At 43.4% G+C, this 24,532-nt stretch overlaps 1 protein-coding gene across 3 annotated transcripts in view; it reads left to right on the forward strand.

The window, feature by feature from the left end:
* KCNQ5 (potassium voltage-gated channel subfamily Q member 5) overlaps positions 1–24,532 on the forward strand; it is a 623,719-nt gene that overhangs the window by 544,995 nt on the left and 54,192 nt on the right. The window lies entirely within an intron of this gene.

Below are 24,532 nucleotides of genomic sequence, written 5' to 3' on the forward strand. Positions count from 1 at the left end.
TTACCCCTGTCTCTCCATAACTACGTATTACACGAAGGCAAGGACCAAGTGGCAGATTCTGCCTGGTGCCACTTGGAGAGAGGGCAGGAAGCAACCCCAGGGAAAGAACCGTGTGTTTGTTGCTTGTTTTCTTGGAAGTTTATTGTCTGCCTTGGGCAAGTGTACAGAAGTTGACTTTTGCAGGCAAGTTTGGCAGCTGGATCTACATTGCAAGGAAGTCAGAGACAGTGGTGTTCGTTCTTCTCTGGTATCTACAGCATAGCGTTACTTCTCAGGTAGGTCGGGGTCAGGTCAACAGGACCGTGCTGCTGATGCACAGAGTGTATCCAACCTGCAAACTGACCAAGATGACCAGGGGCTCAGGACACCTGAGGTGCAGGAAGAAGGGCCAGAGTCTTTCTGGACCCAGTGGAGGTGCTGGTCCTTTTATACTGAGCACTGCTTTTCCCTACATCAGGGGCCAACTGCTCATCTTCCTTAGAGAGAGTCCTGTTGAAAGTTCTTATCTAATGATAACTGGAATTCTAGTTCTTCTCCCAAAAGGAATTAACCTATTTTATTTACTATATTAAGTGGCAGAAGCTTCCTTTGCCAACACGTTTTACTGAGTGCCATACAATTTCCACGTTTATGAAATAAAACCTTCTTTTTCATTTTGGCTTTCCTTTTAAGAATGCCCCCTGGGATCTCTTATCCTGGGCAAAGGACCAAAATCAAATCGCATCTTCCATTAATGCATAAAAGCTTGCAAAGGCCATCAGCCCCTGTGCTCACCCCCCAGGCAGAACCTGAATTTTCCCAGGCCCTGAGAGCCCGCGGGATAAAATTAACAACCCGGGTCATGATCACAGTGACCTCAGGTTCCCTCGGTCCCAGGCCCCTCCCGGCCCATTCAGAGCTCCTGAGGCCGCCCTCCCCACACTCTCAGGGGATCCCCCAGAGTCCCCTCCACACATCTCCCACGCTGCACACCTTTGGACACCCTCCAAGTAGTGCCAGAGGCTGACCCGCTGTGGCCCCTCCTGATGGAGCTTGCAGCTCCCTTCTGCGCTGCACACTTGACCTGTCTCCCACCTGCCCAGGCTCCCCACCACCTGCCACTGTGTTGAGATGGGAAGGGCTCTCTGCCCAGCACTGTGCCTGCATGCTAAGTCACTTCAGTCACGTGCAACATTTTGTGACCACCCCCCCCCCACCCCGCCCTGCCCCAGGCTCCTCTGTCCATGGGATTCTCCAGGCAAGAATGCTGGAGGAGGTTGCCATGCCCTCCTCCAGGGGATCTTTCCGACTGTACACCCCACACCAAGCCCCCAAGTACCCAGAGTCACTGGCAGCACAGCTTTTCAGCATCCTCTGGTTTCCACACTCTCCTCCCCAGGAATTTGGCTGAAAGCCCATGAACAGCTGAGTCGAGAGTTACCAGTAACAAGGCTTATGGAGCACTCAAAATAGACTTGCTGAATATAAATGGACACACATTTCTGGAAGGCAAGTTGGCAAAAGACACCAAAGCCTTTACATCTGCCTGAGCTTGGACACCTCCTACCCTGCAGTTTCATTTCTAATTCCATTTCTAGCAATTCCATATCCTAGAAGTGAAGTAGCATACATACAATATAATGAAGTAACAGACATTAGAAAAGATGCTATAAGTCTAAAATTATTGAAATAGAAAAAGGATCACAAAAAATAAATTATTCCATTTTGGCTGTGTGTGTGTGTGTGTGTGTGTGTGTAAATTCATGTGTTTATAGTAAAAGTTCTGGAGAGATTTACAACAGTGAATGAACAGTTATCTCCAAGTGGTGACATCATAGTTGTATTATGTTTGTTCATATGTATTATTTTGTTCATCTGTATTATCTATTATTTCTATATGAGCATGTATAGCTTTTGTGATAAGAAAGCAGAAGAGGATTTTCTATTAAAAAATCGGGTCCTCCTTTCAGACGCTGCCTCTTTCCTTCCCCACAGTGGGATATTGTTTGTACTCCCGTCGGTCCTGTCCCCACGTTGGTCCAGCGGGTGGCACCAAACCCTTCTCCTTAGCCCAAATTCCCCCTTACCTTGGTGCTGGCACAACCCTTCACTGTGTGTGGACGTGAATTGTCTAATACGGTTTGACAGCTCCTACTACAAATAGACCCCTTCATGGATCACAGCCTTGTCCCGGCAAAGGTCTTCCGTAAGTCAAAGTATGAGTCCTGCCATGCAGGGCCACTCAAGACAGATGGGTCATAGTGAAGAGTTCTGACAAAATATGGTCCAGTGAAGGAGGGAATGGAACACCACTCCAGTATTCTTACCGTGAGAACCCCTAAACAGTATGAAAAGGCAAAAAAAGATATGACACCTGAAGATGAAGGCCCCAAGTTAGAAGGTATCTAATATGCTACTCAAGAAGAGCAGAGGGCAGTTACTAATAGCTCCAGAGAGAATGCAGTGGCTGAGCCGAAGCAGAAACGACACTCAGGTGTGGATGTGTCTGGTGCTGAAAGTAAAGTCTGATGCTGTAAAGAACAGTATTTTATAGGAACCTGGAATGTTAGGTCCATGAATCAAGGTAAATTGAAAGTGGTCAAATAGGAGATGTCAAGCGTGAACGTCGACATCTTAGGAAGCAGTGAACTAAAATGCACAGGAGTGGGCAAATTTAATTCACATGATCATTGTGTCTGCTACTGTGGGCAAGAACCCTTTGAAAGATATAAAGTACGCTTGTAGTCAACAAAAGATTCTGAAATGCAGTACTTGGGTTCAATCTCAAAAATGGCAGAATGGTCTCAGGTCATTTCCAAGGCAACCACTCAACATCACAGTAATCCAAGTCTGTGCCCCAACCAGTAATGCTGAAGAAGTTGAGTGACCTGTCTGTGAAGACCTACAAGGCTTTCCAGAACTAACACCAGAAAAAGATCATCCTTTTCATCAGTCAAGAGATACCTGGAGTAACAGGCAAGTTTGGCCTTGGAGTACAAAATGAAGCAGGGCAAAGGCTAACAAAGTTTTGTTAAGAGAACACACTGTTCATAACAAACACCCTTTTCCAACAGCACAAGAGACAGCTTTACACATCAGTTCAGTTCAGTCACTCAGTCATGTCCAACTCTTCTCGACCCCATGGACTGCAACACCAACTCCATCACCAACTCCCAGAGCTTGCTCAAACTCATGTCCATCGAGTTGGTGAAGCCATCCAACCATCTCATCCTCTGTCATCCCCTTCTCCTCCCAGCATCAGGGTCTTTTCCAATGAGTCAGTTCTTTGCAACAGGTGGCCAAAGTATTGGAATTTCAGCTTCAACATCAGTCCTTCCAATGAACACCCAGGACTGATCTCCTTTAGGTTGGACTTGTTGGATCTCCTTCCAGACCAAGGGATTCAAGAGTCTTCTCCAACACCACAGTTCCAAAGCATCAATTCTTTGGCGCTCAGCTTTCTTCACAGTCCAACTCTCACATCCATACATGACTACTGGAAAAACCATAGCTTTGACTAGATGGACCTTGTTGGCAAAGTAATATGTCTGCTTTTTAATATGCTATCTAGGTTGGTGATAGCTTTCCTTCCAAGGAGCAAGCATCTTTTAATTTCATGGCTGCAATCACTATCTGCAGTGATTTTGGAGCCCCAAAATATGAAGTCTATCATTGTTTCCATTGTTTCCCCATCTATTTGCCATGAAGTGATGGGACCAGATGCCATGATCTTAGTTCTTTGAATGCTGAGTTTTAGGCCAACTTTTTCACTCCATTCTTTCACTTTCATTTAAGAGGCTCTTTAGTTCTTCTTCATTTTCTGCCCTAATGGTGGTGTCATCTGCATCTCTGAGGTAATTGATATTTCTCGAAGCAATCTTGATTCCAGCTTGTGCTTCATCCAGACCAGCATTTTGATGATGTCACACATGGATATCACCAAATGGTCAATAAAGAAATGAGACTGATTGTGTTCTTTGAAGCCAAAGATGGAGAAACTCTATACAGTCAGCAAAACAACTCCTGGAGCTGACTGTGACTTAGAGCTCCTTATTGCAAAATTCAGAATTAAATCGAAGAAAACCATTATTCTATTCAGATATAACCTCAGTCTTATCACTTATTATTATACAGTGAAGTTGATGAATAGATTCAAGAGATTAGATCTGGTAGACAGAGTGTCTGAAGAACTATGGACAGAGGTTCCTAACATTGTATAGGAGGCAATGACCAAAACCATCTCAAAGAGAAAGAAATGCAAGAAGGCAAAATGGCTGTCTGAGGAGGCTTTACAAATATCTGAGAAGAGAAGTGAAAAGCAAGGGAGAAAGGGAAAGATATACCCAACTGAATTCCAGAGAATATTCAAGGAGAGATAAGAAGGCCTCCTTAAATGAACAATGCAAAGAAGTAGAGGAAAACAATAGAATGAGAAAGACCAGAGATCTCTTCAAGAAAACTGGAGAAATCAGAGGAACATTTCATGCAAGGATGAGCATGATAAGGACTGAAACAGCAAGTACCTAACAGAATCACGACCCAGATAATCATGATGGTGTGATCACTCACCTAGAGCCAGACATCCTGGAATGTGAAGTCCAGTGGGCCTTAGAAAGCATCACTATGAACAAAGCTAGTGGAGGTGATGGAATTCCAGTTGAGCTATTTCAAATCCTGAAAGATGATGCTGTGAAAGTGCTGCACTCAATATGCCAGCAAATTTGGAAAACTCAGCAGTGGCCACAGGACTGGAAAAGGTCAGTTTTCATTCCAATCCCAAAGAAAGGCAATGCCAAAGAATGCTCAAACTACCGCACAATTGTACTCATCTCACACGCTAGTAAAGTAATGCTCAAAATTCTCCAAGCCAGGCTTCAGCAATATGTGAACCATGAACTTCCTGATGTGCAAGCTGGTTTTAGAAAAGGCAGAGGAACCAGAGATCAAATTGCCAACATCCGCTGGCTCATGGAAAAAGCAAGAGAGTTCCAGAAAAACATCTATTTCTGCTTTATTGACTATGCCAAAGCCTTTGACTGTGTGGATCACAATCAACTGTGGAAAATTCTGAAAGAGATGGGAATACCAGACCACCTGACTGGCCTCTTGAGAAACCTATATGCAGGTCAGGAAGCAACAGTTAGAAATGGACATGGAACAACAGACTGGTTCCAAATAGGAAAGGAGTATGTCAAGGCTGTATATTGTCACCCTGCTTATTTAACTTCTATGCAGAGTACATCATGAGAAATGCTGGGCTGGAAGAAGCACAAGCTGGAATCAAGATTGCTGGGAGAAATATCAATAACCTCAGATATGCAGATGACACCACCCTTAGGGCAGAAAGTGAAGAGGAACTAAAAAGCCTCTTGATGAAAGTGAAAGGGAGAGTGAAAAAGTTGTCTTAAAGCTCAACACTCAGAAAACGAAGATCATGGCATCTGGTCCCATCACTTCATGGGAAATAGATGGGGCAACAGTGGAAACAGTGTCAGACTTTATTTTTCTGGGCTCCAAAATCACTGCAGATGGTGACTGCAGCCATGAAATTAAAAGACACTTACTCCTTGGAAGGAAAGTTATGACCAACCTAGACAGCATATTGAAAAGCATAGACATTACTTTGCCAACAAAGGTCTGTCTAGTCAAGGCCATGGTTTTTCCAGTAGTCATGTATGAATTTGAGAGTTGGACTGTGAAGAAAGCTGAGCACCAAGAACTGATGCTTTTGAACTGTGGTGTTGGAGAAGACTCTTGAGAGTCCCTTGGGCTGCAAGGAGATCCAACCAGTCCATTCTGAAGGAGATCAGTCCTGGGTGTTCTTTGGAAGGAATGATGCTAAAGCTGAAACTCCAGTACTTTGGCCACCTCATGTGAAGAGTTGACTCATTGGAAAAGACCCTGATGCTGGGAGGGATTGGAGGCAGGAGGAAAAGGGGACGATAGAGAATGAGATGGCTGGATGGCATCATTGACTCGATGGACGTGAGTTTGAGTAAACTCTGGGAGTTGGTGATGGACAGGGAGGCCTGACGTGCTGCAATTCATGGGGTCGCAAAGAGTCGGACATGACTGAGCGACTGAACTGAACAGAAGCAGAAGAGATTAAGAAGAGGTGGCAACAATACACAGAAGAACTATACACAAAGGGTCTTAATGACCCAGATAACCATGGTAGTGTGGTCTCTCACCTAGAGCCGGACATCCTGGACAGTGAAGTCAAGTGGGCCTTAGGAAATATTACTAAGAGCAAAGTTACTGGAGCTGATGGAATTTCAGCTGAACTATTTAAAATCCTAAAAAATAATGCTGTTAAAGTGCTGCACTCAATATGTCAGCAAATTTGGAAAACTCAGCAGTGACCATAGGACTGGAAAAGGAATTTTCATTCCCGTCCCAAAGAAGGGCAATGCCAAAGTATGTTCACACTAGCATACAATTTCACTCATTTTGCATGCTAGTAAGATTATGCTCAAAAATCCTTCAAGCTAGGTTTCAACAGTACGTAAACCAAAAACTTCCTAATGTACAAGGTGGATTTAGAAAAGGCAGAGGAATCAGAGATCAAATAGCCAACATTCATTGTTCATAGAGAAAGCAAGGGAATTTCAGAAAAATATCTACTTTTCCTTCATTGACTATGCTAAAGCCTTTGACTGTGTGGATCACAACAAACTGTGGAAAATTCTTCAAGAGATGGGAATACCAGACCACTTTACCTGTCTGCTGAGAAGCATGTATATGGGTCCAGAAGCAACAGTTAGAACCAGACATGGAAAAACTGAGTGGTTCAAAATTGGGAAAGGAGTATGACAAGGCTGTATATTGTCACCCTACTTATTCAACTTCTGTGCAGAGCACATCATACAAAATGCTGGACTGGATGAATCATAGGCTGGAATCAAGATTGCCGGGAGAAATATCAACAACCTCAGATATGCAGATGAACCCCACCCTTATGGCAGAAAGTGAAGAGGAACTAAGGAGTCTTCTGATAAGAGTGAAAGCAGAGAGTGAAAAAGCTGGCTTAACTCAACATTCAAAAAACTAGGATCATGGCATCCAGTTCCATCACTTCATGGCAAATAGAAGGCAAAAAGTGGAAGCAGTGACAGGCTATATTTTTCTGGATTCCAAAATCACTTCAGACGGTGACTTTAGCCAAGAAATTAAAAGATACTTGCTCCTTGGAAGGAAAACTATGAGAAACATAGACAGCATATTAAAAAGCAAAGACATTACTTTGCCAACAAAGGTCCATCTAGTCAAAGCTATGGTTTTTCCAGTAGGCATGTATGGATGGGAAAGTTGGGCCATAAAGAAGGCTGAGTGCCCAAGAATTGATGCTTTTGAACTGTGGTGCTAGAGAGGACTCTTGAGAGTCCCTTGGACTGCAAGGAGGTCAAATCAATCAATTCTAAAGGAAATCAACACTAAATATGCATTGAGAGGACTGATGCTGAAGCTACAACTCTAATACTTTGGCCACCTGATGCAAAGAGTCAACTCACAGGAAAAGATTCTGATTCTGGGAAGGATTGAAGGCAAAAGGAGGAGGGGGCAGCTCCCACCCTAGGTTCCTACATGGTGGAAACATATCTAATGCCCCAGGGAGTCCACACCCTTCCTACATGTCTTCAGAAAGCATGCGCCTCCATGCTGTGAAGTCCTTACAGTTGGTTGAACACATCTAAATATAAATGTCATAGAATCCAGATGGAAAATGAATTCTCCTTGCATGTTTGGCCAGAGGGAAAGCATTTTTCAAAGATTCCTGGAGTCAGCTCTGTCCATCACACTATTTCAAGTTACTGCAAAAATGCCTCAGGGGTCAGACAGAAACAGAAGTCCTTCTCTTTCCAGATCACAAATTGGAAAGATCTCCCACCATCCACTTTCTGCATCATTTTGTAAAAGTGCATTTCTGTTTGGTTAGAAAAGAATTGCTTTTCCCTGGCTGATGCCTGACTGAATTGGTCCTGAGTTCCCCAAGTAACCAGAGGCCAACTGCTGTCGTATTGAAGTAGTTTTGCTGGCCACCTGCCCACAAGAGACTGTGATCCCCGACTCCTTATTGTACCCAGTAGCCCAGAACCCTGACCTCTGACTCACCTCAACATTAGACCTTGGGAACAGAGAATTCTCTATATAGACAAAAAAAGAAAAAGAAAAAATGAAGTAGCTATCAAATAAATGTAGACTTCAATTTATACATTTTTATTTATGGTGCCTCTCCAGGTTTTAAGTATTTCTAAAATCCACTTATCATAGAAAATAATATATACTACTGCACCCAGCTCCTGATTATTTCAGATCTCTTTGCTCATTCACTTCTGGGGCTCTTTTTTTCTACTTCTTTTTTTCCTTTACACATTTTAGGCATGTCAGTGCCCACTAACAGCTCGGGGAAAGTAGATGAATAGCAGTAAGGAAAACAAAAACTTACACTGGCTTTGAAGTTATTAAATAAGTTACATTTGAAAAATAATGGGCCTGTAACTGAAAGATAACATAAAAAAAGAAATTTAAGGTTAATCTGTAAATCTTAATGAAATGGAAAAAGTGAAAGCCTCTCAGTCGTATCCATCTCTTCGTGACCCCATAGACAGCATCCCACCAGGCTCCTCTGTCCATGGAATTCTCCAGGTCAGAATACTGGAGTGGGTAGCCGTTCCCTTCTCCAGGGGATTTTCCCAACCCAGGGGTCAAACCCAGGTCTCCTGCATTGCAGGTGGATTCTTTACCATCTGAGCCACCAGAGAAGCCGGAGAACACTGAAGTGGGTAGCCAGTCTCTTCTCCAAGGAATCTTCCCGACCCAGGAATCAAACCAGGGTCTCCTGCATTGCTGGCGGATTCTTTACCAGCTGAGCTACCATGGAAGCCATGTAAATTTTAATAATTTCTGCCAAATCTGATATCCTTTACTACAGAGAACTTTCCAGATGTTGCAGTGGTAAAGAATCTATCACCTGCAATCCAGGAGACTCAAGAAACATGGCTTCAATCCTTGCATCGGGAAGATCCCTTGGAGAAGGAAATGGTAAACTGCTCCACTCTTCTTGCTTTGAGAATCCCATGGACAGAGGAGCCTGGCAGGCTATAGTCCGTGGGGTTGCAAAGAGTCAGACAAGATTAAGCACACATGTGCTGCACTGCACTGTATGCTCAGAGAGCTGATATGCCTGGTGTGCATTGGGTACCTATTTACTACAGATGATATTATTTTTATGATTTAATAACTCTTACAAAAGGTTGTTAAATATTCCATGTTGTTTTTATTTGCTATAATTTTGATTAAATTTACATGTTACAGTTTAAAAGGGCACAATTTTAAATTCCACATCCATGTGTACCTGAGAAGTGGAAAGTAACAGGCAAATTTTAGCACCAGAAATTTAGAAAGAGGAAAAGGAAGAAAAACTATAAGGAACTAGGGTGGTGTTGCCATAGCAAATTTATTTTGACCAATAAGAGATGAGGGATTCTCCAGGCAAGAATACTGGAGTGGGTTGCCATTTCCTTCTCCACGGGATCTTCCTGACCCAGGAACTGAACCCAAGTCTCCTGCATTGCAGGCAGGTTCTTTACCAACTGAGCTGTGAGGGAAGCCCTGATGAATAATAATAAGAGATAGAAATGTTCCATTAGCCAGTCAATAGTATTTAAGCTTCTTCACATAATCTCAAAAATTAGGTTGGATATGACTTTCTGAGATTCCATATATAATGAGTGTGAGCTGTATGGTTTTTTTTTTTCTTTCTGTGTCTTATTTATCTCAGTGGCATAATGTCCTCCGGGTCCATCCATGTTGTTGCAAATGGCAGGATGTCTTTCTTTTTTAAGGATGAGTAATACTCCACTGCATAATTTATACAACTTCCTTTAACTATCAGATCAGATCAGATCAGTCGCTCAGTCATGTCCGACTCTTTGCGACCCCATGAATCGCAGCATGCCAGGCCTCCCTGTCCATCACCAACTCCCAGAGTTCACTCAGACTCACGTCCATCGAGTCAATGATGCCATCCAGCCATCTCATCCTCTGTCATCCCCTTCTCCTCCTGCCCCCAATCCCTCCCAGCATCAGAATCCTTTCCAATGAGTCAACTCTTCGCATGAGGTGGCCAAAGTACTGGAGTTTCAGTTTTAGCATCATTCCTTCCAAAGAAATCCCAGGGCTGATCTCCTTCAGAATGGACTGGTTGGATCTCCTTGCAGTCCAAGGGACTCTCAAGAGTCTTCTCCAACACCACAGTTCAAAAGCATCAATTCTTCAGCGCTCAGCCTTCTTCACAGTCCAACTCTTACATCCATACATGACCACAGGAAAAACCATAGCCTTGACTAGACGGACCTTTGTTGGCAAAGTAATGTCTCTGCTTTTCAATATGCTATCTAGGTTGGTCATAACTTTCCTTCCAAGGAGTAAGCATCTTTTAATTTCATGGCTGCAGTCACCATCTGTAGTGATTTTGGAGCCCAGAAAAATAAAGTCTGACACTGTTTCCACTGTTTCCCCATCTATTTCCATGAAGTGGTGGGACCAGATGCCATGATCTTAGTTTTCTGAATGTTGAGCTTTAAGCCAACTTTTTCACTCTCCACTTTCACTTTCATCAAGAGGCTTTTTAGTTCCTCTTCACTTTCTGCCATAAGGGTGGTGTCATCTGCATATCGGAGGTTATGTATATCAAATCATCATGGTATACTTTTTAAATATGTACAATTTTAAAAATACAATAAAAATATTAGGTGGGTTAGAAATGATATGGTATCTCAATAAATGAGAATAATGATGAAAGTGACATTTATTGGCTGGCACTGTTCTAAATGCTTGACTTCTATGATTTCCCTTCAGTCTCTCAGTACTGAGTCTGAGTGAACTCCTGGAATTGGTGATGGACAGGGAGGCCTGGCGTGCTGCGATTCATGGGGTCGCAAAGAGTCGGACATGACTGAGTGACTGAACTGAACTGACCCCTATGAGGGAGGCATGCTGTGACCCCGGTCTTGTGAATGAGGGGCCTAAGACCTGCCCAGACCTAACAGCCATGAACGGGGAGCCCAGGGCACCTCCAGTCTGACTTCCTTCCCAGCCTCCTGTGGGACCCATTCGCAGCTGGACCCCAGATGTCATATCAGTTTCCCCTAAAGCATCTTTCATTTCCCCTTCTCCCCACTGTTGCTCTCCCCATCTTCACTTGGCCAGATCCCCTCCCTTAGAAACCATTCAGCTTTGCCACCGCCCACCCACCCTTCTCCCAGCCTGAACTGCCCAACTTCTGAACTGCATCGTCTTCAGAGAGTGGAAGATTTGGCAAATTGGGAACAACAACCTGTCTCTGTGTCGATCAGGCATCCGAAAGGGGCTGAGGGCCACAGCCGGCTGGCCTGTGTCTGTTTACCCAGGCGGGGGACAACCACAAGGCCATCTGTGATCTGTTTCCAGATATAAGAGGTGGTGTCAGGAGACAGATCGTGGTCCACAGATGATGAGCACGTGAAACATGGCAGAAGCAAGTCCATCGAGCACCAGGCAGCCTGAACCCAATGAATGAAGTTAGGAAGCGCTAAGTCCAGGTTTCTGGCAACTAGTTTGCTATCAAAGAGGCTTTGGTGACAGACCCTGCTATGCTGGGAACGCCTTTCAGAGGTGCCTCGAAGGGCAGGGCAGTCTGGAGCAAGATAAGGAGGAGCTGCAGTTGGATCCACCCTGTAAAGCATAAGAAAATCTGCTTCCATGCTACACGTGTAACCAGCGTGTGTCAACGTGTATGACCTTGTCTCTGCTCAAGGGGAAGTATTAGTTCTTGTGGGTGATCTGCTGGCCACTCTGGGAGATGTGTCCTCGCCAGATGTTTGTGAGAAAGACTGGCAGCCCTGTGCAGGAGACGTGTGGAGGTCCCCTGAGTGGAGGCTGGGTGGGCAAAAGATGGGAAATGCTTTCCGGTCGTGGGGTCCCCACGGCCCATTCTTTTGTTCTAGGCCCTGCTGCAAGCTCTCCTCTCTTTGCTTCTCCTCTGCTGCCTTTCTCTGGCCCCCAAGCCAGGGTGCCTGTCAGGGTGCACTTGACTGCGTGGCACAAGAGTGAAAGTGAAAAGTCACTCAGTCGTGTCCGACTCTTTGTGACCCCACAGACTATCCAGTCTATGGAGCTCTCCAGGCCAGAATACTGGAGTGGGTAGCCTTTCCTTTCTCCAGGGGATCTTCCCAACCCAGGGATCGAGCCCAGGTCTCCCGCAGTGCAGGCGGATTCTTTACCAGCTGAGCCACAAGAGAAGCCCAAGAATACTGCAATGGGTAGCCTTTCCTTTCTCCAGGGGATCTTCCCAACTCAGGATTTGAACCCAGGTCTCCCTCATTGCAGGCAACCAACTGAGCTTTCAGGGAAAACCGTGGCACAAGAGAAGCAAGTTCAGTTACCTTGCTGCTGCTACTGCTGCTAAGTCACTTCAGTCGTGTCTGACTCTGTGTGACCCCAGAGACGGCAGTCCACCAGGCTCCCCCGTCCCTGGGATTCTCCAGGCAAGAACACTGGAGTGGGTTGCCATTTCCTTCTCCAATGCATGAAAGTGAAAAGTGAAAGTGAAGTCACTCAGTCGTGTCCGACTCTTAGCAACCCCATGGACTGCAGCCTACCAGGCTCCTCCATCCGTGGGATTTTCCAGGCAAGAGTACTCGAGTAGGGTGCCATTGCCTTCTCCATTACCTTAAGTGGTAATAAAATGTGTAATCGACACCACAGGGGAAAGAGCAGCCCCCAGCCAGGAGGCAGGCGCCCTTGCCCCGCTTCTCTGGGCTCTCTCTAGTCTCCCTTTCCTCTGCCCAGCTGTAGTCTGGGTGCTGTCTTCCCCCAGGTTGGGAGCAAGACACCCATAAGCACCTTCACATACAACACTGAGAGGCAAGGAGGGGACCGGCCTGTTTGTGAGGAACACTGTCCATTCCGGTCTCTCTTTGTAGAATCTGGTCTCAGGCCTGAAATGACCGCTGGTGAGGATGGTGGCTCTGGGTCTGGGGTCAGAGTTCCCTGTGGCCCAAGGGTCAAGAGGTGGGGCAGGAGGGGTGACTGAAGAGACGTGAAGCTGTGCGTTTGGAGACTGGCTTTCAGAAGGAAACCTTAGTGGTGTCAGAGGCAGCCAAGAAATGGTTCCTACTTTGTGGTGAAGGTGAGGAGGCAGAATGCCTCTGAACATGTTTCCTCCCAAATATTCCGCCCTTCTGTCACGTCTGTTTCTCTGAGCGTCCAAAGGCCAGATTTTTCTGTTTATTATTGCTCTTTCCTCCTTTCTTCCATCACCTAATCTTCATGAGACCATGAGTGCAGACCAGCCTAACTCCCTTGTATTTCAAAAGCAGGACAAGGTGGGTAAAGGGAAACCTGAGGAAAAAACAAATGAATTCGAATTTTTTTTTTTTATTTTTAAATGAATTTATTTATTTTAATTGGAGACTAATTACTTTACAATATTGTAGTGGTTTTTCCCATACATTGGCGTGAATCAAATTTAAATAACACACCAGCCCAGGCTGTGCGTTTCCTGTTGCCACTGCCACCCAGGGAAACCTGAGTTAGTGCTTCCTTCACTAGCCCCTCACCAGCCCCAGATGCCTCACCCCCAAGTTGCTGGCCAGGACCCCTTCTTCCCCTTCAGGAGAATGACAGCCAACCAGGTCTCACCTGAAATTAGCAAAAGAAAAAAAAATGCACCGCTCTCAACTCCTCTTGAAGATAGAAAAGTCCCTCCCCTTCCTCCCTTCCTTAACTTCTGTTCCCTGGGCCCCCAGCCCACCGTCTCCTAGAACTCTAGTTTGAGATCATCAATGTAAGGTCAGTGGGACAGTGACAGAAAAGAAGCATTTCAGCAGTTGGCCACCAGCCTCAACCAACAGGCTCCTGTCCGCACAGTGGGACGTTTTCTTCCAAGTGGCATAAATCACAGGCCATCAGCATCTTGTCCTTGACTCATCCACACACACAGGGCTTTCGTTTAATGCTGAGCCTCGTCTACGCTTCTTCTGCAGTGGCATCTTCTTCCCTCGTGTGTTTCTCAGTCTCCCTAGATGACATTTTTGGTGTTTCCACAAAATGCCAAGCACAGCACTGCACTTACTGTTTTTTCCTGACTCTGCACTGATGGCCCAGCTTTTGCCAGGCTCTGATTATCATTTTACACAATACATGATACTCCCTGGCACTTCCTGAAATTACCTGATGATGCCTCTGCATCGTGTCAACAGAATTAATTCTCGTGAAGGCGGTATTCCCTCAGAGCTTCACCTGGGCCCTGGCAGAACAAAGCCTAAGGGTTTTCTTTCATGACCAAATGAAAGGACTTCTTGAAAATGACTGGATCCAAAGTCTGGAAATTAGTCCACAGTCCACTCTATGCCCAGCTTAATGGTTGGCGTAATTCTGTGCAAGAGCCTGGAGGGTATTTAGTAGGAATCTGAAACACACTTTCCATCTTTCAGCAAGTATTTGGTGAACGTGGTTACCTGGAGGAATCCCCTCAGTTCCCGTCCCTGGGTTTCTTTTCTCCTTATTTGTCTGATTCAGCCAGTCCCTTCTCCACCCAGAGACAGACCCTGCTCCTCCCCTGTGGGTTCTGCATTCCTCCTGTGCCCCAAGATCTGAGTCCATGTCCGTGGTTCTTATTTCTCTTGGGAGCCGGGAGAGGAGGGCCCTTTCAATCTCTGCTTATAGACTCTAAGAGACTACGTAATTATTGTATTTCTGGTAAGGTTGCTTTTTCCAATTCTTGTTGTAAAATGCCAGTTCCTCATTTCTAATTACTGGGGAAATGCATTTCTATTTTGATCAGACTGGAGATCACTCTGGCCTTTTATTCTAATCTAAGTACTCTGTATCATAGAACAGGATTTCTGTCCAGATTTCTCTAGGCTCTTACCCAATGTTTGCTGCCACCCTGCAGTGACAGAGAAAATTATATTCGGTTCCTCTTGGTAGGAGAAAATATCTCCATGCTTAAGGTATGAGTTATGGGTAGATTCTGCCGCCTCCTTCTGGCAGACTCTAAGCTGCCAAGTGACCTCTGAGTACGACTTTAAGCCATGTCTTCCACCTTCTGAGGATCTAGATTTTATTGTTTTAACTTTTCATTGTATCTTGGAGTATAGGCAATTAACAATGTTATGATAGTTTTAGGTACACAGTGAAAGGACTCAGCCATACATATGCATGTATCCATTCACTCCCAAACCTCTCTCCCATTCAGGCTGCCACATGACGTTGAAAATAGTTCCCTGTGCTTTACGGGAGAACCTTGTTTATCCATTTAAATATAGCAGTGTGTACATGCCCATCCCAAACTCCCTAACTATCCGTTCCCCCACCCTAATCTTTCCTCCCTAGCAACCATAACATTGTTCTCTAAGTCTGCTGTTTGTTTCTATTTTGTAAATAAGTTCATTTGTATCATTTATTTTTAGATTCTACATATAAGGGATATCATACAGTATTTCCCTTTCTCTGCCTGACTTACTTCAGTCAATATGACAATCTCTAGGTCCACCCATGTTCCTTCAAATTGCACTGTTTCACTCTTTTTTAATGGCTGAGTAATGTTCTGTTGTATATATGTACCACATCTTCTTTATCCATTCCTCTGTCGGACGTTTAGGTTGCTTTTGTGTCTTGGCTATTGTAACTTGTGCTGCAGTGAAGATTGGGGTGCCCGTATCCTTTCAGACCATATGTTTCTCTGGATTCATGCCTCCTGGGCATGTATTTCATGCCCAGTGGTACTGCAGGATCATATGGTAATTCTAGTCTTTTAAGGAACCTATATACTCTTCTCCATAGTGGTTGTACCAATTTACATTCCCACCAATAGTGTAGGAGGGTTCCTTTTTCTCCACACTCTCTTGTTTGCAGACTTTATAAAGATGACCATCCTGAATCCTGTGCAGTGATATCTCATTGTACTTTTGATTTGCACTTCTTTAATAATTAGTGGTGTTGGACAACTTTTCATTACCTCTTGGCCATCTATTTGTTTTCTTTGGATAAATGTCTATTTAGGTCTTCTGCCCATTTTCTGATTGAGTTATTTGTTTTTATGATAATATGCCACATGAGCTATTTGTGAATTTTGAATACTAATCCCTTGTCAGTCGCATCATTTGCAAATATTTTCTCTCAGTATGTAGGCTGTCTTTTTGTTTTGTTTATGATTTCCTTTGCTGTGCAAAAGCTTTTGAGTTTAATTACATCCCATTTGTTTATTTTTGTTTTTATTTCCATTACTGTGGGAGAGAGATCAAGAAAGATATTGTTGCAATTTATGTCAGAGCGTTCTGCCTATGCTTTCCTATAGGGGTTTTACAGTATCAAGTCTCACATTCAGGTCTTTAATCCATTTTGAACTTATTTTTGTGCATAAAGAATGGTCTAATTTATTTATTTTTCCATGTAGCTGTCCAGTTTTCTCAGCACCATTTGTTGAAGGTACCGTTTTTCCACCATCATATAATCTTACCTCCTTTGACATAGATTAATTGGCTATAGGTATGTGGCTTTGTTTCTGGGCTTTTTATCCTGCTCTGTTGATCTATTGTAGATCTCTATTTTTGTGACAGTACCGTACTGTTTTTTTAATATAAATTTATTTATTTTAATTGGAGGCTAATTACTTTACAATATTGTATTGGTTTTACCATACTGTTTTAATGACTATAGCTTTGTAGTATAGTCTGAAGTCAGGGAGCCTCATTCTTCCAGCTCAATTTTTCTTTCTCAAGATTGCTTTGACTATTTGGGGTCTTTTGTGTCTCCAAACAGATTTTAAGATTTTTTTGGTTCTAATTCAGTGGGGAAATGCCATTGGTAATGTGGTAGAGATTGCACTGAATCTGTAGATTGCCTTGGGTAGTACAATCACTTTGACAATATTGATTCTTCCAGTCCAGGAACATGGTATATCTCTCCCTCTGTTCGTGTCATCTTTGATTTCTTGCATCATATCTTATATTTTTTTGAGTATAGGTCTTTTGCCTCCTTAGATAAGTTTATTCCTTGGCATTTTATTCTTTTTGTTACAACAGTTAAATGGGATTGTTTCTTGAATTTCTTTTTCTGATCTTCCATTGTTAGTGTATAGGAAAGCAAGAGATTTCCATGCATTAATCCTGTATCATGCAACTTTGCGTGCTCAGTGACTTCAGTCGTGCCCAACTCTCTGTGACCCTATGGACTGTAGCCCGCCAGGCCGCTCTGTCCATGGGATTCTCCAGGCAGGAATACTGGAGTGCGTTGCCATTGCCCTCTCCAATCATGCAACTTTACCAAATTCATTGATGTGCTTCAGTAGTTTTCTTGTAGTGTCTTTAGGGTTTTCTATGTATAGTATCATGTCATCTGCAAACAGTGACAGTTTAACTCCAATTTGAATTCCTTTTATTTCTCTTTCTTCTCTGATTGTTGTGGTTAAGACTGCCAAAGCTATGTTTGATAAAAGTGGCAAGAGGGGACATCCATATCTTGTTCCTGATCATAGTGGGAATGCTTTCAGCTTTTCACCATTGAGTGTGATGTTAGCTTTAAGTTTGTCATATATGGCCTTTATTATGTTGAGGTAGGTTCTCTCTGTGCCCACTTTCTGGAGACTTTTCATCATAAGTGGGAGCTGAATTTTGTTGAGAGCTTTTCCTGCATCTATTGAAATGATCATATGGTTTTTTTATTCTTCAATTTATTAATGTGGTATATCACATTGATTCATTTCTGATATTGAAAAGTCCTTGCATCACTGGGATAAATCCCACGTGATCATGATGTATCATCCTCTTAATGTGTTGCTGGATTCAGACTGCTAGTATTTGGTTGAGGATTTTTGCTTCTATGTTCCCCAGAGATAGTGACCTGTAATTTTCTTTTTTTGTGGTGTCTTTGTCTGATTTTGGTATGAGGGTAATAGTGGTCTCATTGAACAAGTTGGGAGTGTTCCTTCCTCTGGAATTTTTTGGAAGAGTTTGAGAAGGATAGGTATTAACTCCTCTCTAAATGTTTTATAGAATTCTCCTGTGAAGGTCCTGGACTTTTGTTTGTTGGGAGTTTTTTAATGACAGTTTCAATTTCAGTGCTTGTGATTGGTCTGTGCATAGTTTTTTGTTTTTTGTTTTCTTCCTGATTCAGTCTTAGGACACTGAACCTTCCTAAGAATTTGTCCATTTTTTCCAGGTTGTCTGTTTTATTGGCATATAGTTGCTTGCAGTAGTCTCTTGTGATACTTTGCATTTCTGTGGAGTCAGTTGTAGCTTCTTTTTCACTTCTAATTTTATTGATTTGAGTCCTTTCTTCTTGATAAGTCTGGCTAAAGGTTTATCAATTTTGTTTACCTTGTCCAAGAACCAGCTTTTAGTTTCATTGATCTTTGCAGTTGCTTTTTTTTTTTTTGGTCTCTATTTCATTTATTTCTGCTGTGATCTTTATGATTTCTTTCCTTCTACTAACTTTAGGTTTTGTTTGTTCTTCTTTCTCTAGATGTTTTAGGTGTAAGACTAGGTTATTTGCAAATTTTCTTGTTTCCCGAAGTAAGTTTTTATTGCTATAAACTTTCCTCTTAGAACTACTTTTGAGACTCCCCTGGTATTCCAGTGGTTAAGAATATGCCTTGCATTGCAGGGGATTGGGTTCAATCCCCTGGTTGGAGAACTAAGATCCCACACGCTGTGGAGCAACTAAGCCCATGTGCTGTAAATGCTGAGCCTCTGAGCCACAACACAGAGTCCATGCACTTCAACAGAAGCTCTCACATGATGCAGCGAAGATCCCACATCCCACAGCTAAGACCTGATACAGCCAAATAAATAAATAATTTTTAAAAGAACTGCTTTTGCTGCATCCCATAGGTTTGGGGTCATTGTGTTTTTATTGTCATTTGTCTGTAGGTATTTTTTTTTCTTCTTTGATTTCTTCAATGAGCCATTGGTCGTTTAGTAGAATATTGTTTATTCTCCACATGTTTTTGTTTTTACAGTTTTTTTCTTGTAGTTTATTTCTAATCTCACAGCATGTGATTAGAGAAGATACTTGATATGATTTCAATTTTCTTAAATTTCCAAGGCCCCATGTGTGGTAGTCTTGTGAAATGTTCCATGTGTGGTTGAGAAGAATGTGGATTCTGCTGCTTTTGTTCTATAAATACCTATTAAGTCTGTCTGGTCTAATGTGTCATCTAAGACCTGTGTTTCCTTGGTGATTTTCTACATGGATGATCTGTCCATTGATGAATGTGGGATGTTAAAGTCCCCCTCTATTATTGTGTTACTCTCAATCTCTCTCTTTACGGCTGTTAGTATTTGCCTTATATATTGAGGTGCTCCTATATTGGGTACATATATACTTACAATTGTTACCAGATTGATTCCTTAATCATTATGTAGTGTCCTTCTTTATATCTTGTAACAGTCTTTATTTAACTTCTGTTTTGTCTGATAGAATTGTTACTCCAGCTTTCTTTTGATTTCCACTTGCATGGAATTATCTTTTTCCATCCCATCACTTTCAATCTGCATGTGTCCTCAGTCTGAGGTGATTCTCTTTTAGGTGGCGTATATATGAGCTGTATTTTTGTATCCATTCAGCCAGTATGTGTCTTTTGTTGGTGCATTTAATCCATTTACATTTAAGGTAATTATCAGTGCATATGTTCATGTTGCCACTTTCTTAATTGTTTTGGGTTTGTTGTTTTTCTCCCCATCCTCTTTTGTTCTCTTGTGGTTTAATGACCATCTTTTGTGTTGTTTGGGGTTGCGCTTTGCTTTTTATATTTTTATCTATTGCGGTTTTGGGGTTTGCTGTCCCCATGAGGTTTTGATATAGAAGTGTATATATGTACAAGTTTGTTTTAAGTTGCTAGTCTCTTTTCTGCCTGGGGGAGTTCCTTTAGCATTTGTTGCAAAGTTGCTCTGGTTGTGCTGAATTCTCTTTAGCTTTTGCTTGTCTTTAAAGTTTTGATTTCTCCATAAAATGTGAATGAAAGCCTTATTGGGTAGAGTATTCTTGGTTGTAGGTTCTTCCGTTTCACCATTTTAAATATATCACTCCCTTCTTAAATATACACAAAGAGTCAGACACAACTGAGCGACTGAACTGAACTGAACTCTTAAATATACCCCTTCTTTAAATATACCACTTTAATATACTCCCTTCTTTAAATACACCACTCCCTTCTTTTCTGCAGAACTTCTGCTGGGAAATCAGCTGGTAACCTTATGGGATTTCCCTTGGATGTTATTTGTCATCTTTCCCTAGTTGCTTTTGATATTTTTCTTTGTCTTTAATTTTTTTTCAGTTTGATTCCTGTGTGTCTCAGAGTTCTCCTCTTTGGGTTTATCCTCCCTGGGATAAACTTCCTGCACTTCCTGGACTTGGTTGACTGTTTCCTTTCCCATGTTAGGAAAGTCTTTTAGCTATTATCTCTCCAAATATTTTTCTCAGGTCCTTTCTCGCTTCTCCTTCTGGGACCCCTATAAGTGAATGATGGTATGTTTAATGTGCCCCAGAGGTCTCTTAGGCTGTCTTCATTTCTTTTCATTCTCATTTCTTTGTTCTGTTCTGTGGCAGTGATTTCTACCACTGTGTCTTCCAGGTCACTTATCCATTCTTCTGCCTCAGTTATTCTGCTATCGATTCCTTCTAGTGTATTTTTCACTTCAGTTATTTTATTTTTCATTTCTGTCTGTTTGCTCTTTAGTTCTTCTAGGTCTTTTTGAAACATTTCTTGTGTCTTCTCAATCTTTGTCCCCCATTCTTTTCCTGAGATCTTGGATTATCTTCACTATCATTTTTATGAGTTCTTTTTCCAGCAGCTTGCCATCTCCACTTCATGTAGTTGTTTTTCTGGGGTTTTATCTTATTCCTTCATCTGGGATGTAATCGTCTGCATTTTCATTTTGTCTAACTTTTGGTGATTGTGGCTTTCATTCTATGGGCAGCAGGATTGTAGTTCTTCTTGCTTCTGCTGTCTTCCCTCTGGTGGGTGAGTCGTTGGAGAAGCTTGTACAAGCAAACCTGATGGGAGAAAGTGGTGATGGGTAGAGCCGGGTCTTGCTCTGGTGGGCAGGTCGTGTTCCATAAAACTTGTCTGCTAATGGGGCTATGTTCTGCACCACCCCCCCATGGTTGTTTGGCCTGAGGCAACCCAGCCCTGGAGCCTACAGACTCTGTAGTGGGGTTAATGGCAGCCTCCGGGAAGGCTCACACCAGCGAGTTCTTCCCAGATCTGCTGCTGCCATTATCCTTGCCTCTGCAGTGAGCCACAGCTACTCCCTTCCTCTGCAGGAGACCCTATAGTACTTAGCAGGTAGTTTTGGTTCAGTCTTCCATGTGGTCATTGCTCCTTTCCCCGGGTCCTGGTGCACACAAGAGTTTATGTGTGCCCTCCAAGAATGGGGTTTCTGTTTCCCCCCAGTCCTGTGCAAGTCCTACAGACAAATACCACTCCAAAGTCAGGAGTCCAGCAGCGACCTGGATGAGTGATTCTGGCTCAGACAGAGTCAAGCCCTCGCTGGTCATGATGTCATCTCAGGGCTCAGCTGGGGGTAGGGATATTGTCCCCAGCTCACTATAGTGCTTGCCTACAAGTCTCATCTCTTCCCCACATCAGCCCCTCCGTTTGTTTCCTGGATGTCTTTGTGACATGCAGCTGGCAGAGAGAAAATGCTCTCCCTCTCTCAAGAGATGCTGTCCTGACCTGGCCTCATCTCTTCTGATTCAGAGGAAAGTGCTTTGCACAGCTTTCTTCCCCCAGGAACCCTGATCCATCTCTTTACTTCCTAGATTTCCCAAGAAGTGGGTCCCCTGTGCCCCACCTGTCATAATGTATGTGTGTGTGCATGTCTCAAGATGGACCCTTCACAGGGTGCTGCATTCCCTTCAACTGGTGGGGTTCCATTCAAGTCATCTTAATTTAGGGGACTGCCCAGGACTAGCATTCTGCTGGGCACTGAAGGAGCCACCTGAGTGGACGTGACCCATCTGTCTGTAAATTTTACCACCAGCCCTTCCCCAGTTACAGTTGATTGGCACTTGTGTGGGGGAAGGCATCTTCCTCACTCTGCAGCCTTCACATTTTTCACAAAATAAGTGCAAAGTTAGCTATTACACAAATCACAGAATTTACCCCTTAGGTAAGGGAAGCACTTTTGAACTGCATGGTGATTTTTCATTTGTATATTTCAAACTATTTCCTTCAAAGGCACACTTAGTTTTCTGCTCCACAAAGGGAAGCCAATATGACACAATTTTAAAATTATATTTAATTGCTCTCATGGAGTGTTCTACTGGGTGAAAAAGAAAGAAAGAACAAGAAAAGGCCAGGATCCTTTCAGTGGCTGACCCAGGAAAATGCCAAGTTACCCAGGCTCTGCTTTCTGTATGTGCAGCATGAAGTTCAAATTATTGTAAATTGCTTTATTTTATTTTCAATGTCAGGTTTTTCCCAGCTTCTCTTCTCTTGCCATCCTTTTCCTCTGTTGCCGTGTACAATATATAACAACAGTTCCTAAAATCTGAAAATATAGAAACCTCAGAAGAATATTGCCTGGGGAAAATTAATCTCTGTACCTCTAGTGACAAAGATTCATTTGCACATGAAATCCTGAATTCCCGCTGGTGAGAGATTTGCATCTTTCATTAATCTTACACAGTAGCAACTGGTGTACATCATTCTGTCGGAGCCAGTGACTAAGCTTTCCCCAGATTGTTTTGAACCTGTGTTCCAATGGTTTTGTGCTTTGATCGAAAAATGTCATGACCTCATGACATCTTGCATTTGCATTTTCAAGCAAAGTGGTCCTCTCCCCTCAGGCTTAGTGGCTTAAAACAGCATCCGGCTTTCATCTTGCACTTCTGTCGGGCAGCCCTTTGGGCTTGGCTGGACTCACCTGGGCACCTGGGATTAGCTGCTGGCAGGACCCATCTCTGCTGCACGAGGTCTCCCAGTCTCCAGCAGGTCAGCTGTGTCTCATGGTTCTGGGTTCCCTAGAGAGTGTCACCCAACAGAAGTCTGTGTGCCTGATGCACAGTGAGGCCAAACCATACTGAAACATTGGAGTTTGGAGCAGAGAAAGGTTTATTGCAGGGCCAAGTAAGGAGAACAGGTGACTCATGTCCCCCAAAGGCCCCAGACTCCTTGAAATGTTTCACAAAGCATTTTTAAAGGCAGGTGAGGGAGGGATGTTGTTGCAGACATCTTGGTGTCCGAATCCTTTGTTCTCGCAGCTGTCCAAGTAGGTCAAGTCACGATGCAGTGCTTAGTCTCTCAGTCATGTCGACTTTCTGTGGCCCCACAGACTGTAGCCCACCAGGCTCCTAGGTGCGTGGAATTTTCCAGGCAAGAATACTGGAGTGGGTTGCCATTTCCTCCTCCATTTAACCCAGGGATTGAACCCGTGTCTCCTGTTTCTCCTGCATTGGCAGGCAGATTCTTTACCATTAGTGTCACCACGAGGGAAGCCAGGTCAGGCCACAATGTCCTGTAAACGTCCAACAAGACGAATGTTATTCTCTGTTCTGCAATACCTTGTCTCCTCGTGAATGGAAAAGTATTATATCCTTAAGGTCAGAGTCTTGAAAATGAGCTCTTTCTGAATGTTTCTGGCTATAGGCAACATTCTTAACTCTAAGCAAAAGCAATAGAATACAAAGGTTCAAGTAAAGGAAACGGATCCAAGATGGAGTCAGGCTTGTTCTCTGTTACAAGAGCAAGAGCAGAACCTGCAAGGTCTGCTCAAGACTCGCACAGAGTTACGTCTGCTGCATCCTCAGGGTCACAGGTCACAGGACGGCCTGACGTGGAGTCCAGGGAAACAGGCCCCAGTGTTGCACCTCACCACCTGCCACTCTTGTTATGTGCAGTTGGTTTTGCAGACACAGTGCTGATGTCTGAACACTGTGTGTTCCTCCACTTCCAGAGCCTCGGAAGGGACGAGAAGGAAGACAGCATCCTTAGCACCTGATACGTGCCAGGCGCTGATGAGGCCTTTCCCATCTGTTGGCTCCTTCAACACCCACACAGCTGTTTTGCAGATAAGAAAAAATTGAGACTCAGAAAATCTAAATAATTTGCCTATGTAGCTCAGGCTAAATAGGGGGCCAGGGTTTGGAATTGCACTGAGGTATGGTTCCAAAGCTCTTCACGTCCTGCTGGGCTGCTTAGCGGATTTCTTTCAAGTCATGTCACGAATGAGTGAACGCGTGAAATGTGGACTAAATCTGCTGTAAGTTCAGTGTTAGTCAAATGATTTGTTATCTGCTTTTAGTATGGCAAATCTGCTTGGGCCATACCCCCTTAGTCATTATATAAACTATAAGTATTCTTACCCATCCTTTCAGATGTCAAGGTAATGCATCAGTAACTCCCATTATTTTTTGAAAGGCACACTTAAATATTGCCATCTTCAGCCAAGCTCATCCAAATGGTACCAATGTTGACACCTTGGCGTTTCCTGGCAGTATCACTGCTCACCAAATAAGAATTGAAAGCTGAGGAGAGTTTACCAGATCTCTTTTGAATTCCCCAACA

This window comes from Bos mutus, chromosome 9 (assembly GCF_027580195.1).
Source record: "Bos mutus isolate GX-2022 chromosome 9, NWIPB_WYAK_1.1, whole genome shotgun sequence".
NCBI classification, from domain to species: Eukaryota; Metazoa; Chordata; class Mammalia; order Artiodactyla; family Bovidae; genus Bos; species Bos mutus.